Source organism: Pipistrellus hanaki, assembly GCF_964339955.1.
Source record: "Pipistrellus hanaki genome assembly, chromosome: 5".
Lineage (NCBI taxonomy): Eukaryota > Metazoa > Chordata > Mammalia > Chiroptera > Vespertilionidae > Pipistrellus > Pipistrellus hanaki.
This window is the reverse complement of record NC_140507.1, coordinates 31,607,798-31,626,930: the sequence shown is the minus strand read 5'-3', so window position 1 is coordinate 31,626,930 and position 19,133 is coordinate 31,607,798.

Sequence of the window (19,133 nt, the reverse complement as noted above, 5' to 3'; positions counted from 1 at the left end):
GAGGAATGGGGGGCCGGTGCCCGCCGGGCTGCCGCGTGTCCCTGGGCCGAGCCCTAGGAAGCCGGCTCCGCGGGAGGAGAGCGGGGTGCCGCGTGCGCCCCGGGGGTCTCCCCTGCCGAGCTGCCTGCACCACGTCGGACGGAGCCTGCAGAGGCGCCGGGACACCAGCCAAGGTGGCGATGCGCGGACGGCGCCGGCTCAGCCTCTAAAGCCGGAGCCCTGACCCCCACCTGATGCTCCGGGCGGTCGGACCCAGGGCGGGACCCAGGGCGGGACCCGCGCGTCCGGCCCGGCCGCCTTCCCGGGCCAGGCCGCAGCCCTTGGCGCCTTGCGCAATGGGAATGCGCAGGAGGCGAGGTCCAGGCCCGGGATTGGAGCGGTAGAAAGGGCTGCTGGATGGTCAAGACATCACTCTGCAAGTGGCCATCACCCTACCTGCCCCAAAGGACCAGGGCAAACGTCTTAATGGATTCCGGGCAAAGAGAACCACTGCTCCCACTGCGTGTGCATCCTCTTTGTTAATCTCACTGCCCAAAACGTGCACAAAACTCAGAAAGCTAACACCTCTGCCCAAGCAGGGAAGTTGTCAGGGGGTTCTGATCCTTTTCACTGACTGTCCATATACCATCCAGCTCCCAATCCTCTGAAACCCACCTTTTCTTTTCTCTTCCCCCTGTTTTTCTGTTCAGGCTTTGAGAATGGGGCCAGCTTTGCCTCCTTTTCTTCCACTGGCCTCATCCACCCTACACACACACACACACACACACACACACACACACCACCCCTGGCTCCCCAATATCTTCCTGAGAAACAACTGGCCTGTCCCTCCCATTCAGAAACGTGTGCTGGCTGGCGATGCCTGCAGACCACATCTGGCCTCGGCACACCTGGCTTTAAGAGGGTCTCCCAGGCCTTGCACTGGATGGTGTTCGCACCAGCTTCCCGGCAGCTGGCCTTCTCACCCCGAAATGGCTTTCCTCTCCCTTCTTTCCCAGGCAACCGAAGCTTGTCCCTAAGGTGAACTCACATCCCACCGGACCTGACTCTGTTTTCATTCCATCCTCCTCTCCATCACGGTGTTCCCGTGCTGCCTTATACGTACATCTACAAGAACTGCGCAGAGCAGCGGGTTAGGGAGCTGGACTTGGGCAAACCACCTGGTTGGAATCCTGCTTCCATCCCCTGCTAGCTTTTAACCTTTGGCAATTTAGTTAGGGTGCCTCCCTTTCCTCATCCCCAAAATGAGAATAATTATAGTACTTTGTCACAGGATTAAGTGAGATAAAATAAGTGAAGGGCTTTAAACTATACTTGAAATAAAATGTTTAATAAAATCTCCCTCTCTAGACTGCAAAGGCCTTACTGTTGAGTGGATCATCTCAGGCCATATCTTTTGTTTTGTTTTGTTTTCTTTTCTTTTTTCTTTCCTTTTCTTTTTTTTTCATATAACTGGTAAGAAATCCATCCCAGCTGCCATTTTCTGCATCACAATGCCCGAGGATTTGCCCTAAAGTATCTTTAAAATTGTCTTGTTTCCCCCTAGTTGCGTATATTTCAAAATGTCTGCTTCTAGCAGCCCAGCTGATGGCCATGAGAACTAAGCACCCAGCTTACAGCTGACTTCCTTCCATAGGATATGTTCCCTCTACTAGGAGAATTTATACGTTCTCCCCAAAATTTCTTTTTCTTTTTCTTCTTTTTCTTCTTTTTCTCCTCCTTCTTTCTATTCCTCCTCCTGCCCCTTCTACTTTTCCCTCTTTCCCCCCCCTCCCCCATTCAATACTACTACTGACCAGAAGTACAGAAAGGGTATATCACCTGTGGGGACATAAAGGTAAATGCAACAATCATTTTACATGAGTCAACGTGTTATTTCTTATGGCAGCATTTCTAAGTGTCCCTTACACACCCAGGAGAAGTTCACAGATGTTACATACACACCCAGCGTGGTCCCACATTAAATAACAACATGTATGGAATGCTGAGTTCCACCCAGGAAAGGGTTTCTGTAGAAGTCCTCAGAGGTTTTGAGCAGCTGCTATGCACTGTCACTGTGTTACAGGCAAAGGGAGTAGGCATCTCTCCTCAAACAGCTCATCGCTCCTCTGGCCCCGCCCCACATACACCCAGCACTCACTGAACTTGACTATGACACACTCCTCTGTTTGTCTTTTACTTTGAGTTATAGTTTCTTTTCATTGAGAGTTTAAAATGTTGATGTTGTAATGTTTTTCTGTTATTTTCTTTATTGTTTTCACTATAATGCCTCTTTAAAAAATAAGATAAAATTAAAAAAAAAAACCTTTTCCCTACCTCAAACTCATAAAGATATCCTCTTTATATTTCCTTATAAAACATTAAAAACATTTTTGTCACATTTAGGTCCATCAGTGGTTTGTTTATGTGTGTGCCAAGCCAATCATTCCATTTTCCACAATGACCTACAACGCAAATAGATTCACAGACTAAATTTCTACATGAGTGTGGCAGTCTGCAGATGAGTTAGGATTATGTTCGTTTGCTTCAACAAGACAGAAATGCCTTTTTTTTTTTTTTTCATGTTACCCAGACAGGTAGTCTAGGGCATGTGACCTCCTACACACAACTTCTTCGTTGTTTTGTTTTGAAAGCGCTTGACCTCATGGTCCCACGTAATGACCTTTGCATTCCAAGCAGCAGGAGGAAATGAAGGTGATAAAGAGAAAATGAGTAAACACTCTCAAAGGATCCCAGAAGCTGCCACATGGCACGTCTGCTTACATCCTGTGGGCCAGAGCTGGGAAATGGGCCTTTATTCTAGCCGTCATGTGTGCAGCTAAGAATTCCACACGATGTGAGCAGGGCCAACATTGAGAGATCGCAGCAGCCTCTGCCCAATCTGTTTCTGGACTGTTTATCTGTTCCAATGAGAAGCCTGAAAATATTTTTTCCCCTAATATTTAAAAGTGTATGTTTACTTTTTGGAATGTTAAAATATTTTAAAATGACAAGCAAGAAAATATAATGAGCTGCATACCGCCTTTGAGAATCAACTACAGAATAACCATTCTATTTTATTTTTTAAATCATATAAGAAAGTTTTCTATGCTTGTTTGCACATCGGAGGAAATTTCATTAGGGATATTTTTATAAGAATTGGACCATAATTCATATGCTATTTCAATTAAAAGTATTAAATTGAATTTTACTTGAATTTGAAAGAAGTTGAAGTGAAACTGAAGGAAGAGTTGAACTTCAAATAATGTGTCTTGACCACAAGAGATATTACTTCCTAAAAGATACCTCTGAGGTTAAACAGAAATTGTGAAAAGCATTAAGAGATTGGAGTCATTTTTAAAAATGTATTTTATTGACGAGAGAGAGAGAGAGAGAGAGAGAGAGAGAGAGAGAGAGAGAGAGAAACATCAATGATGAGAATCATGGATCAGTTGCCTCCTATATGCCACCTATTGGAGATTGAGCCTGAAACCCAGGCATGTGCCCTGATGGAAATCAAACCGAGACCTACTGGTTCATAAGTGCTCAACCACTGAGCAACACAGGCCAGGCTGGAGTCATTTTTTAACTATACATTTCAATTATGTGTGTATATTATTAGCTCCCAAGATTCTTCCCATCTTTCCATCTCTTTTGACCCTGCCTCTGGTTTCTTATACTATCTGTAATGATAAAAGCATAATATGCTCATTAGACAGGACATCCTTTGGAAGATCTTCTGGATGAAGCCAGGCTGCGAGGAAAGCCCGGGTCCTGGGTGCCAGAGGGAAGCCGGTGCCAGCAGCCAGGGGAAGGGAGGTCTACTCTTGCATGAATTTTGTGCATTGGGCCTCTAGGTATCTTTATATCATCCATGTTAATGATAATCATTTATGTTCTGTAAAAACATAATTGTATAGTTATGCAATTGCATTGTGATCATGAGGAAAAAATGGAATAAGCATTACTTAGAGAGTCACTTAAAATTGAGTCAGGCCCTGGTTAGTGTGGCTCAGTGGTGAAGTGTTGTCCTGTATACCAGAGGTAGCAGGTTTGAGTCCCTGTTAGGGCACATCTCTCTCTCTCTCTCTCTCTCTCTCTCTCTCTCTCTCTCTCTCTCTCTCTCTCTCTTCCTCCCTCCCTCCCTCTGGAAATCAATGGAAACATGTCCTCAGGTAAGGATTTTTTTTAAATTGAGTCAGGAGGCTGTTAGGTTACTGGGGCCTTCGCAGCCTCTGCATGGATTGTGCCTCAGTGGCTAAACTGCTGTTAAACTCAGCTCAAGGCTGAGTCATAAACACTCTGGAACTGCTGCATGGACACTTATGGACTTTATGTCCTTCTTGTGGTTTTCACTTCCCTCGTTTGCATATCGGAACTAACCAATCCCTGTTAACCTAGTCAGCAACCCTCATTTGCATGAAATAATTACACTTGGAGATTTTTGCCTTTACAAAACCAGCCCTTCTCTGCTCTCTCCCCAGAGCAGTTTGGATTATTACCTCTATCTGTGTCTCTGGGCTGCACCTTATTTTTACTCAAATAACTGCTTTTTATTCGTTATTACAGCCTAAACATTTTGGGTGACACTTGGAATACAGTGTAGATTTAAATGACTTCAATACTCCCCGCTGGTCTTCTGGAAGGCAGCTATGCTCACCACTGCACCACCAAGGCCGACTCCATTGGTCTTCTGATCCAGGCTTCCCCATTGGCAATTCATCTCTTAATAGACTGAATTTCATTCTTAAGCTGTTTTTTCTTTTTTCAAGAGGGTTTTGGTTATTAAAGAATGTCTTTCTGTTGCCATTACTCTAGGACCACCTTGACTGCATATAACATTTTTCTATCTCAATTTCTTTCCGGTTGAATGTGGTGGGGTTAGCTCCTTTTTCTTCTGGGAAGAGGCCTGAGGCCCGCCTGGATTTCCCCCTCATAGGTGACTTTTTCCCTACTTGTATTCCTAAGGAAGTCACTCTTCTTCTTTACGAAGGCATGCCATGGTATTAAACATTCTGAATCAAGCTTCTCTGGAACATTATGTCTCTCAATCTGCAGTGTTAGTCTTTTTTCTTTTTTCTTTTTTTTGCATTAGACATGCTCTTTTGCCTCTATTTTTTATTTCTCTTCTTCAGGGGTGAAATAATCCTTATATGGGGTCATCTTCTCCTGCGTTCCGTTTCTACTCATTCTGATCTCTTAAATCTCTTTCCCTTGTTTACATGCCCCGGCTCAATGATTGAGTTTCAGTGGGTCCGTTCTCTTCCTTATCGGTTCTAATATATTTATTTGTTCTATGATCGTATTTTTTTTTTTTTTTTGCTGTCAAGTGTTTCCTTTCCATCAATTTCCTTGTCTTATCATCCGAACGTTCAGCTTCCCAATTTATTAAATTCATGTTCTTATTAAGTCACTTTGTACGTGAAGCAGTTGAGAAGATTTTCCTTCTGCGGGGGGCCGGGGGTGGAGCCCTGGTCTTTTTCCCACTGTCTTCCCTCCATTGTTTTCCCTCTGATCATTTGCTGCCATGTGTTTGCATCCATGGGTAGCTCTGTGCAGACTGTTCTATGCTGTTGTAACATGGTAGGAGAGGGGGCTCACCGACCACCTCCCCCCTGTGTGAGGCCTGCGTGTTTTTCCCTGGGAGGGAAGTGAGAGGCTGGGTGCTGATTGGTTTGGCTCAGTGGATAGAGCATCGGCTTGCGGACACAAGGGTCCCAGGTTCGATTCTGGTCAAGGGCATGTACGTTGATTGCGGGCACATCCCCAGTAGGGGGTGTGCAGGAGGCAGCTGATTGATGTTTATCTCCCATCAGTGTTTCTAACTCTCTCTCCCTCTCGCTTCCTTTCTGTAAAAATTCAATAATTTTTATTTATTTATTTTTTTAAGAGAGAGAGTCTGGGTACTGGCATTCTATATACTTACTCTTTGGCCATCTGGGGGGAGGAGGGGAGAGAAGAGCTCAGCGGGAGCAGCGTGCAGTCTTGGCTGGAACAGCGTGTGAGCTCCTGTCCTAGGGTCCGGTGAGTGTCCTGCACAGGCTCATGCCGCCCGATGGGGCTGGAGAGGAGGACACTATCCCCAAGGAAGGGGAGGACCCAGGCTTTGGATCCGTCTCCGGAGCCTTTATTTCCATCGGCTGAGTCAGCGCAGCAGATCATGTTCCCTGCTTCCCCTGGCACATTTCAACACGGCTCCTTCAGAAGAGGAAGAATATAGGGCACAGCGCACATCTGTTTCCTCTCCCATTCGGGAGCGAGGGAGAATGCTCAGGATCTTGTCCCTGTCTGGGCGTCGAGGCCAAGGGAAGGAGCAGAGCTAGGCTGTGCCACTCCTCACCTCGCCGCCTTTTGGATCTTCCTTTGGTGCCAAGTGTGAAGCTGATGGCATTGGTTCCTTACAGAACGGTTCCCCCGTGGTCTTACCTGCGCTCTTTGTTTTGTTGGGAATTGGGGAAGAGCAGCTCTGGGGATGCTTTACCCACGGCCTGTGCTGGGTGCTTGCTGTCTCTGGCTTTCATGTCTGACCCATGTCAACGCCTGTGAAACAATACAGAGCAAGAGAGCCCCGGAGGGGCCTGTTGAGTCCCAGGGGCAGGGTCACAGGTCCCAAGATGCTCCCGCCAGGCAGGCAATCCTGCCCATCTCGCAAACATGACTCTTAAAAGTGAGGTTTAAGAATTCCAGGGAAATGACAGCCCTGCCAGGCTGAGGCCTAGCCCAGGATCCTGGCCTGGTGGAAAGCTGTTCCAGAGAGAAGCAACCATTGTCTGGCTCCTCCTCCAGGAAGTCTGGCCAGAGTTTGCACGGAGGCTGGATGTGGAGCCTGTGGTGAGGTGGGGGGGGGGGGGGGGGGGGTGCCAGCAGAGAGCAGCCTCCCCTGGCCTCCTGGTGTCTGGCGGTCCCCACCTCAGAGTTCCGCAGCAGACACTGCGTGGATGGATGGGAAGCCCGTCAAAACCCAGTCCTTGCTGCCTTCCGCCGGAGCATCTGGCACAGATGCCCTGTACACGGAGCTCTAGCGATGCCGCAGGGAGTCCTGGAGATGAGGATCTCTGCCTGTTTTCACAGAGGAGGCTCCTTTAACACATGGATCCCTGGGTCTCCTGGGAGAGCTCCTCTGAGACCAGATCCCAGGGACACATCAGGTTTGTGGGGCCTGGAGCTTATAGAATCGGGAAGGCTTTCTTGGGGAAAAAGAGCACACGATTATAAGTACAAGATGAGTAACTAGTTCTTCAGGATGAGAAAGGAACAGGACTAGGAAGGGACTCCATGCGAGGGAAAACGTAAGCTTCTTATGTGGCAGGATGCCCTCAGGTAATGGGCCACAGAGACGCTCACAGGTCCCGGTCCCGGTGTCTACAGGGCCTCCTGAGGCAGCCCCTGCGGTCCTGTCCTAGGGTTCTGGGGAGGGAACCCCACTCCAAACCTGGCAGGGGCAGGGGAGGCTCGAGGACAGAGGTGGATACCAGCTTCTAAGGGACTCCGTGTGACTTGTCAGGAGCTCTTGCTCATGGCTCTGCCCCACCCCCAACGGGCACACTGAAAGCTGGGCCTCCCTCAGGTGGAAGCGTTTCTGATCCTCCAAAGTCGTTGTGACCGAAAAGAATTCTCTGGGAAAAATAGGCCAGCTGTCCAGTGACCAGAGAGCTCCACTCTGCGTGGGGAGGCCCTGTGACAGCAGCTGGCTGGCCTCCATCCCTGCAGCCAGGAGCAGGCGGACACACGCAGGTGAGAGGAAGCCCCACAGGGCAACACAGGAGGCAGAGACGAGGAGGTGAAAATGTTGTGTTTTGGGGGGTTAATGTGACCTTCGAAGAGCATGAGCAAAGTGAGGAGAGAGAAAAACGCTTCATGTTGGCAAAGCCAATAGGAAGAGAGATCGTTAACGGAGGAGAAGCCAATGGGCAGCGCCTGGTCTTCAAACTGGGCCCAGAGGGGCCTGGGAAGAGCGGGGCAGAGGAGAGGCCCGGCTGGGGGTGCGGGCTCCATCCCATCTGCTTTATATATTAGGCTTTCATTTCAACCAACGGTTCTTCTGCAGCTAAAAATAAGTCTGAAAACCACATCTCTGCGGGGAATTTATTCAGACAGACAAAACGGGTCTGGAAAAGGCTGCTGCTGGGAGGAATCCAGGGAAACCACTGAGCTGGAGACAAGATGGCCGAGAGGTAGAGTTTTACATGGAGCCACGGGCTCGGCCAGAGAGATTGGAAGGAGGAATTCAAGGGAGCTGAGAGAAATTACTCTGTAAATTAGGAGCAGAATGAAAGTAAGCTGGCTCTATAAGACACACACACACACACACACACACACGGATGGAGCCAGCTAACCGAGGAATGAAAATAGAACTAAGAATCTGACCAACCCTAGCTGGTTTGGCTCAATGGATAGAGCCTTGGCCTGGGGATTAAAGGGTCCCAGGTTCAATTCCAGTCAAGGGCACATGCCTGAGTTGCGGGCTCGATCCCCAGTAGGGGGTGTGCAGGAGGCAGCCAATCAATGATTCTTTCTCATCATTAATGTTTCTCTCTCTCTAAAATCAATAAAATATATTTAAAAAAAAAGAAAAAAAAAAGAAGAAGAAGAACCTGACCACCTGACCAATGTATACAACCCCATCTAGATGAATGAATGGGCTGCTCAGCCAGAAGCTGGGCTCACGCTGGCGAGTGCAGCAGCGGTGGCAGGAACCTCTCCCACCTCCATGGCAGTCAGACATCCGCCGAGGGCTCCTGGACTGTGAGAGGGTGCAGGCCAGGCTGAGGGACCGCCCCACAAGGGCATGAATTCCATGCACGAGGCCTCTAGTTTCAGATAAGAGTTCATTTTTCTGATAACTTGCAGATGTGGGGCCATTAGAATTTGTTCTCCTCTGTGAAGTCCCTCTTGGAGGGAAGGGGAAGGACAGTCTCACTTATCAGGGCCCTGCTGGACGAGGCTATCATGATAATAAAGGCTCTTGGACTGACTAAACACGGAGGCCATCTGGTCATCCATGCCACAGAGATTTTCTGAGTACTTCCCGTGTGCTCTGGGCATGGAGATGATAAGGCATGGTTACTGCCTCTTAAACTTCAGGGTCAACAGGAAAGCAACCATAAGTAGTATTAATTATGCCCAGCAGATATTGCTCAGTGGTTGAGTGTAGGCCTATGATCCAGGAGATCACGGTTCAATTCCAGGCGGGGCACACGCCTTGGTTACAGGCTCCATCCCCAGCAGGAGGGAGCTGATCAATGGCTCTCTTATTATTGATGCTTCTATCTCTCTCTCCTCTTCCTTCCTCTTTGAAATCAAGAAAAATGTACTTTAAAAAACTTAAAAAATATATTATTAATTATAATCATTGACTTGGCTACTCACCCCCCTTTAAGAACCTTCCCTCGGCTGAAACCAGTTTGGCTCAGTGAATACAGCATCAGCCTGCGGACTGAAAGGTCCCAGGTTCGATTCCAGTCAAGGGTATGTACCTTGGTTGTGGGTACATCCCCAGTGGGGGGTGTGCAGGAGGCAGCTGATTGATGTTTCTAGCTCTCTGTCCCTCTCCCTTCCTCTCTGTGGAAAATCAATAAAATATATTAAAAACAAAACAAAACAAACAAACAAACAAACAAAAATAAGAACCTTCCCTCAACAAAGCAAAATGTGTTGGGAGTCAAATAGACGGCACGCGCCCCAGCAATACGGAGCTCCAGCCTTTCCCCGCCAGCCTCCACCTGTTCCCCTGACATCTGTCTCCTTCCCCTGGCCCGCCCGGGGTGCCCCGGACTTCGGTTTCCCATGGGCCTCCAGAACCCGCGTCCTGACCGGCGCTCTCCTCGGCTGGCAGTCCCACGGGTCCCGCTGGTGGGGCCTGATGGCTCAACCAGGCTCCCGACCTCCCGGGTGTGCCCTGTCCCGGCAGCTTCTGGGCCCCAGCGCAGGCTTCCCTGTGGGGCTCACTGCACTCCTGCCTGGGGTCCCGGGAGGCAGAGGCAGGGACAGGCTTCCCCGGTGGCCTCTGGACTGAGGCGAACACGCTCATCTGCTCTGGCCACAGTGGCTGCCAGCACAAAGGAGGAGCCCACCCAAGGCAAGCACTCTCTCCAGGAAGGAAGCCAGGCCTTGGGGAGCTACACGGTCGCCTCCAGGCCTCCGCTGAGAGGATGACAGCAGGCCCGCTCACAGTACAAAACCCCATCTGCTTTCTCCGCACGCTCCTGCAGGCCAGCGCTGTGTGAGGGAAAGAGGCATCACCCCCCCACTGCCTGGCGGCATGACCTCCCGGCGGATGCTTGCTCAGCAGGCCGAGCAGAGCTGCTTGGAGATCCTGCCCTGGCTCCTCATCACCGCCCTGTCCCCTTCCCCTGGCAGCTGCTTCAGAGTGTGGTCCCTCTCCCCCACTCCATCCCTCTCTGCTCTCAGCCTGAGCCTCTTTTTCACAAATAAAATCCATCCACTTGGCCAACAAGCAATCACTGAAGGCCTACTGTGTGCTAGAGCCGAAGGCATACATCAGGCCTGGTGCCTGCCCTCACAGTCCAGCGGAGGGTCAGAAAAGTACCCGCAGGAGCGATGTGGGGCAAACAGGCCACACTGTCGCTGAAGCTGCCGGGGGGTGGGTCAGCTTCTAAAACCCTTAACCCCACTGCCCACCACTCCCCAGCCCATCGTGTCCCAGAGTGCCGCCTGGACCACCCCCCCTCTGGGCTCCAAGAGAGTCGTCCCCCAACTCTTCCCCAGGGCATTTCCTTCCTTTTCTCGTAACTTAAATCTCTCCCTCCCTCCTTCTGCTACCCTCTTCTCTGGCCGATATCCTCAAATCTCCTCCATCTAAAAAAGCCTCTCTTGACCCCCTTTCCTCCCGTGTCCCCTCCTTATCTCTCTGTCCCTCCCTTTCCTGTCCAATCTCTTGAAAGAGCAGTCTACGTTTTAACTCACTCCTGCGTCATGTCTTTTATCAATCTGTCCTTTGTCTCCACAACTCCAAGGAAATTGTTTTTGTTGACATCGACTCTTAATGGATCAACCTAGTGGCTTCTTTTTAGTTCTGCTTCCCTCTGCCCGCCCTGCACTAGGCCCCTGTTTCCTTCTCTGTAATGTGTGTGTGCTCATGGAGAGAAAGAGCCACGTGTATCAAAAGTGCATAAAAAGGGAGGGAGAGCCCTGCCCCAGCCTCCCCTCCCTGGGTGGATGCGAATCTTTCCCTCCGTGGGTTATTCCCTCATCTGCCTCTACAGGACTGGGACTCCCCAGCTCACACTGCTCCTCCTGCCCTTCTACACCTCCTCCTGGAGGGGCTCACTGCACCCTCCTGTCCTCCGCCATCCAGAAGTCCATAACTCCCATGGCTCCTGCCTGATGTCTCTCCTGAGCTTTAGATCCTCATGTGCAGCTACCGCCCTGGTGACCCACCACTTAACTTGTCCAAACTCAACTTGTACCTTTCCCTTCTTCAATCTTCCTACCTCAGCAAACAGCAACGCTGTTTTCCTCTTCTCGTGAGACAGAATAAATTATCCTCTAAGCATCTTTTCTTAGGAAGTTACCTGATAGCATGCTTCAGCAGTTACCAAGAGACGGAGATAACTAGGACATTCAGAAACAGTTCATCCAGCCCAGGAGGGCAGGGAAGGGGAGCCCCAGAGGCATGCTGGGAGCTGTGCAGCACGCCTGGACAGCCACCAGGACAGACTGACCAGAGGCCTCTCGGAGAGAGCTGGGACCTGGGGAGGAGGGAAGACAATAGAATAGATAGCGTGATTGATGGCTTGGGAAACTCACAGAATGCAAAAGAAGAAGAGAAAGAAAGTTACACTCTCACATTATTATTATTTTTTTTTAAAGTAGATGATCCCTAGCTGGTTTGGCTCAGTGGATAGAGTGTCGGCCTGCAAACTGAAAGGTCCCAGGTTCGTCTACGGCCATACCACCCTGAATGTGCCCGATCTCGTCTGAAAGGTCCCAGGTTCGATTCTGGTCAGGGGCACATGCCCAGGTTGTGGGCTCAATCCCCAATGGGGTACCTGCAAGAGGCAGCTGATCAAAGATTCTCTCTCATCATGGATGTTTCTATCTCTCTCCCTCTCTGAAATCAATAAAAATATATAATAAAATAAAATAAGTAGATGAAAAGGCAGCGGTCAAAGGTGAATCAAACTGAAACACAGCACGGAGGTGAACTGCAGTGCACACCTATGGAAAATTTCCCCATGGTTAAATGGAATGCAAACATCACCAAACTGCATCACGTGTGCGGCAAGGCGCAGGCAGGGAGTGGCTGGGGCGCGGAGGGTGAGCGGTTGGATGGGAGCTCTAACATTCCCAACTTACAAAGTGGTAAGTTAGTGGTCTGCCCAAGACTGAGGAAGCAAGACATTAAGGTTTAAGTATATGTTTTGTGGTTTCCAAACAGACCTGAGGAGGAACTAGGAATACTCCAAGGCTGGATAGGAGAGATAAAAGGCAATAAAAGTGACCTGGACCCTTATTTATTGCACTAGGATATCCAAGATTGATAAGGCAAGAAACTTCAGTATAAGCATAATATCGGGGACGTGGAGGTAACCACCAGCAGTGCCAAAACCCAGAACTGGCCAGAAGAGGTTCTGCAGGGAGAAGGGCTGTGGACGGGGAATGTCAGGACACTACCGCTTCCCATTATAAGCTCCTCTGCGCTTGTATTCTTTTATTTTTTATTTTTTAAAATATATTTTATTGATTTTCTACAAAGAGGAAGAGAGAGGGATAGAGAGTTAGAAACATCCATCAGCTGCCTCCTGCACACCCCCTACTGGGGATATGCCTGCAACCAAGGTACATGCCCTTGACTGGAATCGAACCTGTGGCCCTTCAGACCGCAGGCCAATGCTCTATCCATTCAGCCAAACCGGTTTCGGCTTTTTTTTTTTTTTTTTTTTTAATCTTTATCAGAAGATGAATTCTGGAGGGTCTTGAGAGTTTTGCACAGTGATGAGTAGATCTGAGTTCTAGATGGATCCCTGGCTGCAGGAGTGAAGTGGAGGCAGCCACACTGGGACGAGAAGTTGGGTGTGAAGGGGGTACACGGCAGATGTCCAGGCCGGAGATGACGATGGCCCGGCATAGGAGTGGAGAGAGCCGGATTGATACTGGGAGGAATGAAGAGGGTGAGGTCCCTGCCAGCTGGGCGGATGCTGATCCCTCCAGCCCCTGCGGGAGGAAGAGGGGGGCCGGGAGGGACAACCCGTTTTGGTTTGGACGTGTTCCGTTTGAGTCATCGAGGATGTGTGTGGCCCTTAACAGCCTGGCACCACCCACCTTCTCCAACCTGTTTCTGTCCTCACTCCCGTCCTCACTCCTGTCTCTCATGAGCTTCTTGCTGTTCTACAAACCCATTATGTGCCTTTGCTCCTGCCGACGCCTCTCTCCCCGCCCTCCTCAGTCATTACTCACCTTGAGTATCTTGTCTCAGAAGCGTCCAGTTCCCAAGGAGGAATACTGCCTCCTCTGGGCGCCCCGGCGCACAGCACATCTCTGCCCGGGCCTCAGCACACCCGCTCACAGCTCTCTGTGGATCCGTCCGCCCTCCCCACCAGGCGCTGGCTCTGTAGGAACACAGGATAGGAACAGTCACCTATGGCTCGTCACTCTGGAAGTCTGAAGACATCTCCTCTTGCTGTCACTCTCGGGGATGGGGATGACTCCTGCAATGCCGTGCTGTGGATGGTTCCAGAGGGATGCGGCAGTGCAGGTGGCGGTGGGGTTCTAGGGAAGTGAGCCTGTCATGGGTGGAGCAGGAGTCAGGGACCGGCCGTTCAGCGAATGAACGGACAAGAAACACCCCTCCAGGCAGAGTACCAGTGCTGGCTGACCTGCCATCTCATCGCATCAAACACCTGCCTCTGGGTCTAGACACCTTCACACCAGTGGCTCCCAGCCTTTTTCAGCCAGGCCCCACCTAAGCATCTCCAAAACCCTGATGCCCACCCCCTGCATGACATATAATTATTCTTCTTCAAAAAAGTAACTCCTAATCATGTAGAGGAAGCCTAAAAGGCCATTAAATTGGGGGGGGGGGGGGCGGCACCATTCAACCCACTACACCTTCTGGAGCAAACTGATAAATAGCACATGGGATTTGTTACCTTTGAGACATAAACAATTCCTCCTAATGGAGACATAAGCAATGTTCTTTAAAGATGTGGACTGAACTGCCACGAAGAAGCAGCAGAAGAGCCCAGCCCTCACCAACAACATTAGCATGGTTGTTTTGCTCTTCGCTGTCACAGACACACAGAAGGCTCTGTGCAGACTGTGGTCGTATTGTCTCTTCCCTGGAAAGTTTCTAAGGCCCAGTTATGTTGAGCTCAAAGGACATTAGGACATTGTGACATTTTGACAAAATTTTCCAGTTGAAAAAGAAAGGATTATTTTGCCCAGTAAAGTCTGTCACCGATGTTAAAGGGAAGGAAGAAGAGAGGAAGGAACAGGGTGCCACACATAATGAGCCACCCTGCAGCCTCCAACCCCTTTCCAGTAAGACAGAAGCCTCAATAGTTTGTGTTTTAGACACAGGAGGGCGAAAGGGACGGGGGTGGGGGCTGGGAGGGGTGGGGAGTCCAGCCTTTCGAGCACCACAAGCACCTTTGTATTTTTTTAAATATATTTTATTGATTTTTTACAGAGAGGAAGGGAGAGGAATAGAGAGCTAGAAACATCCATGAGAGAGAAACATCGATCAGCTGCCTCCTGCACAACCCCCACCGGGGATGCGCCCGCAACCAATGTACATGCCCTTGACCAGAATCGAACCTGGGACCCTTCAGTCCAGAGGCCGACGCTCTATTCACTGAGCCAAACCGGTCTCCGCACACCTCTGTATTTTTGTTCCTTGCTCTTACTCCAGCCGTTCTATCTGGAATTGATGTCCTGCAGGATCTAGTGCAGGCGTTTGCCTTGTTAGCTATGCTATGATCACCTCCATCCAGTCAACATCTAAGAAGGTAACCAGAAGTTTACATCCAGAAAAGTGGCTATATGTCTACTCTCCATGGCTACACCCCTACTGTACGGCCAAGTTGTTTACTGACTCAGATGAGAGGTGTGTGGACAGGAAACTCTCACCCCGTTTTATTTTTTATCATTTTGGGTTTTTTTCTCCTTTCTTGTATTTTTTCATGACCCCATTTTAAAAAAGAACAAAGTGGTGAGACTCACTATCACGTGACAAACTGTTACTATTTTATCATTATCAATAGTTGTTGAACATACTGCATAACTATTGCAGCTATTGACAACAGTGCCCTGTGACCCCATTCTGAAAAAGAAAAATCAAAGCTATGGAAGTCATTCTTACGTAACAAGTTGCCATATCATCGTTATCAATCTTTATTGAACATCTAGAACAACATGCCAACTGATGAGGACACAGCACCTTGCTCCTGGGAGCTCGAGCCACCTTGGGGACAGAGACCTATATCCCCCCATGTTTTCCTTTGAACTGCTAGCGTTTCAATGAAGCTGAGACAGGCAAGACAAAGCAGAACTGTTAGGGCCTTCTTCCCCAGACCCCACAGCCTCAGAGGCAGAATTCATCCTCCCGTTTCTTGCTCCATTGCTCAGTGGCACAAATGATCGCTCAGAGGGCTGTTAGTAAAACTGTTTGCTGTTTACTTCGCTGATAGTCTCAACGCAGCAGGCAAGTACTTATCTTCTGAGGCAAGCCGTTTGGCTGCCTGCCCACCTCACTCCGTTCCCCCCAATTACCCCAACTCCAGCTCGACTCCTCCCCCAACCCATTCCATGTAGAAGGGAGGATCTCACTCTACGGATAACTTTCAGTCTAACTTATTTTAAATAATTTTATTCTGAGCTCTCTGTTAATGAGCTCTAAGAACTATTGACTAGGAAGCTAGAGAAGTTGGTGTGTACTAGTAAGAATTCTTTCTACCTTTACCCATGATACTAAACCAAAGGCAAGCTAAGCCTCAGGTATACTAGTGTAAGAGTTCAGGGGAAAGGTGAGCTATTTCTTAACTGTTTATCTGTAAGCCAGATGCTGTTAGTGGAACTTTATTTCCAGATATTCGGTGCTGTCATGTCTAAGCCCACCTGAATGGAATACCCAAACGGGTTCCTGATTTGTCCATCCTGGCCCAAGCAGGGCTCCACATTAAAGGAACGGTTAAGATAGGACTTTGCAAGCCTTTCAAACTAAGCTCTCCTAATTTAGATACTGACCAATGTGAAAGGAAAACGGAGCCCCAAAAGGTCCCTCGTGGTGTAGAAGAAAAAAATATTTTCAGTCAAAACTCATCTATAGGAATAAAACATGCATAACCGAGGGCAGCAAAGGGCAAGGTCTGCCCCTGATCCCCCAGCCAGGACACAGCCTCCAAGTCTTTGCGGACCAGGCCTACTGGCTCCCTGCCTAGCAACCAAGCAAGTCTGAGGAACCAGATCAGCAGCCTGAAAAGTCAGCCACAGAGACAAAAGCTCAGTTTACAACAGAGACCAAGGATCTGACATTTGTCGCTGAGGTTTAGAAATAAAGTCCCTTTGACCTCAGAAAAGACTGGACTTAAAAAGTCACAGGCACGATGAAACAGGTTTGGCTCAGTAGATAGAGCGTCGGTCTGCGGACTGAGGGATCCCAGGTTCAGTTCCCGTCAGGGGCATGTACATTGGTTGCAGGCACATCCCCAGTGGGGGGGGGGGGGGGGGTGCAGGAGGCAGCTGGTAGATGTGTCTCTCTCATCGACGTTTCTAGCTCTCTATCCCTCTCCCTTCCTCTCTGTGGAAAATCAATAAAATATATTTAAAAAAAGAAAAAAGGTCGTAGGCGTGAGAAAGAAAAGGCCCTTCTTTTACAATTTATATATATAAATTGATTTTTTCTTTTTTTTACAAAGAGGAAGGGAGAAGGAGAGAAAGTTAGAAACATCGATCAGCTGCCTCCTGCACACTCCCTACTGGGGATGTGCCCGCAACCGAGGTACATGCCCTTGACTGGAATCGAACCTGAGACCTTTCAGTCCGCAGACCCAACACTCTTTCCACTGAGCCAAACTGGCTAGGGTGCAAAGGCCCTTCTTGTTCCCCTTCGCTGGTTAGCAGGAACAAACACGATTCCTTCCGGAAGTGCTGACTGCAAAACTTGGTTATCTGGGCAAAGTCCCTTCACTGCCACTCTGAGGAACCCATCCCCCTCAAGTCCCTGCCTACTGGCACCCAGATTCTCATGGTGATACTTTGGTGAGACACCAGGGGGCAGAGGAGCCAGACTGTGGACTAAGCCTAATGGAAGAAAGCGATTCACGTTGTCATGAGAGGACAAGACAGTCACCCACATAAAGCGTCTACTGGGCTCCCTGTGGGGTTCACAGGGTAGTGCGGTTGGAATAGGCACTGCAACATAACATAGCATAGCATAGCATAGCATAGCATAATATAATGCAGACTATGGGTGGTTTTTAATTTTATATTTATTTAATAATGTGATTTTTTAAAATATGAAGTGCTTTCTACCCTGACTGCCTCCAAATTTAAGATACTGAACTAGGAGCAAATGGCCTCCCACTTGTGTTCACCCATATTCAAGACACATTACAGACTTTCATCCTTGATAGAAATCAACATTATAAAATATTTTTATTGATTCATAGAGGAAGGGAGAGGGAGAGAGAGAGAGAGAGAGAGAGAGAGAGAGAGAGAGAGAGAGAGAGAGAGAGAGAAACATCAATGATGACAGAGAATCATTGATTGGTGTCCACAGAGAATCATTGATTGGCTGCCTCCTGCACACCCTGCACTGGGGATTGAGCCCGCAAATAAGGCATGTGCCCTGACCTGGAAATGAACTGGGACCTCCTGGTTCATAGGTCAAGGCTCAACCACTGAGCCATGCCAGCTGGGCTAGAAGCATACATTTTGTGTTTGATCTTCCCAATGTTTAAGGACAAATTGCCGGTCACTGGAAGAATTGATTCCATGGCCTCAAAGGCAGCAGGGTACCAAAATTAAAAACCGCCTGAGGAACCGGATGTCATTGGCACCCTTGCTCTGATGTTTGCTCAAACTACAGACCAATCACTGAAAATACTAAAGCAGAGTATGTTCCGATGCCCAAGTACAAAGGTTTAAGCTAGATTTCTACTTGAGGAATTTCCCCCTATATTTGTTAACCTTCAGAACATTGATTTTAAGTGATCGGTGACCTAATTTTACACAGTCAATGAGCACAAGCTTGGAATCAGCCTGGGGTCAAGTTTGGGTTCAGCCAATTAACTGTGACCTTGGGCATGATCCTTTGTAGAGCTCAGAGCCGGAAGCCTGTGAAGCGCCGTCCATGAGCTTGCTTGTGCCAGCAATTCCTTTTCAATCAGTACTTAACCCCTTGTCTATTCTTAGTGATCACAGTCAAAATGAGTTCAAAGTGAGTTCACACAAATCAATAACCATCCTGAACGGGGACTCCGCCCTCCTCCCAGTGGAGAGAGGAGGCAGTAACAAAACTCCAAGTGGATGGAGGCTCCACTACCAATGAGGTCATGGAAACTATTTTTCCAAGGGAACCAGCAATTTGTCCTGAAAAGGCTAAGAAAAGGAAATATAAAAAGTGACTATTGAAATGAAAATGCAATGAAGGAAATGTGACTGTAAAAATGAAAACAGGCAATATAATTCAAGTTCTGTTTCTGAACTGTCTTTGGCATCTGAACTGTCCTTCTGCCCCCACTGCCCTAGCGTGATGACCCTCCCCAGCGCTCCCAGGGAGCCTGCCATCAGCTCCTGCAGGGCCCCTCTTCCCCACACCAGCATTGTTACAGCAGGCAGTAAAGAAGCATGCGTTATGCAACAACATGCAGTCCCATTCCATCAGTGCAGACTGTATACATGGCTGTGTTTATATCTCTGGATGTATTCAGGAAACCTCCCAGAGTAAACCACAAATATTAAGAGTGGTTTTCACCCCAGCTAGTTTGGCTCAGTGGATAGAGCATGGGTCTGCATTTCATTTTGCATGGAAATGTTTGTGCATAGAAACTTCCATTCCTCTTCTTTTTTTTTAACAACAACAAAAAAATTATTTTATTCATTTTTTTGAATATACTTTTATTGATTTCAGAGAAGAAAGGAAAGGGAGAAATAGAAACATCAGGGATGAGAGAGAATCATTGATTGGCCGCTGC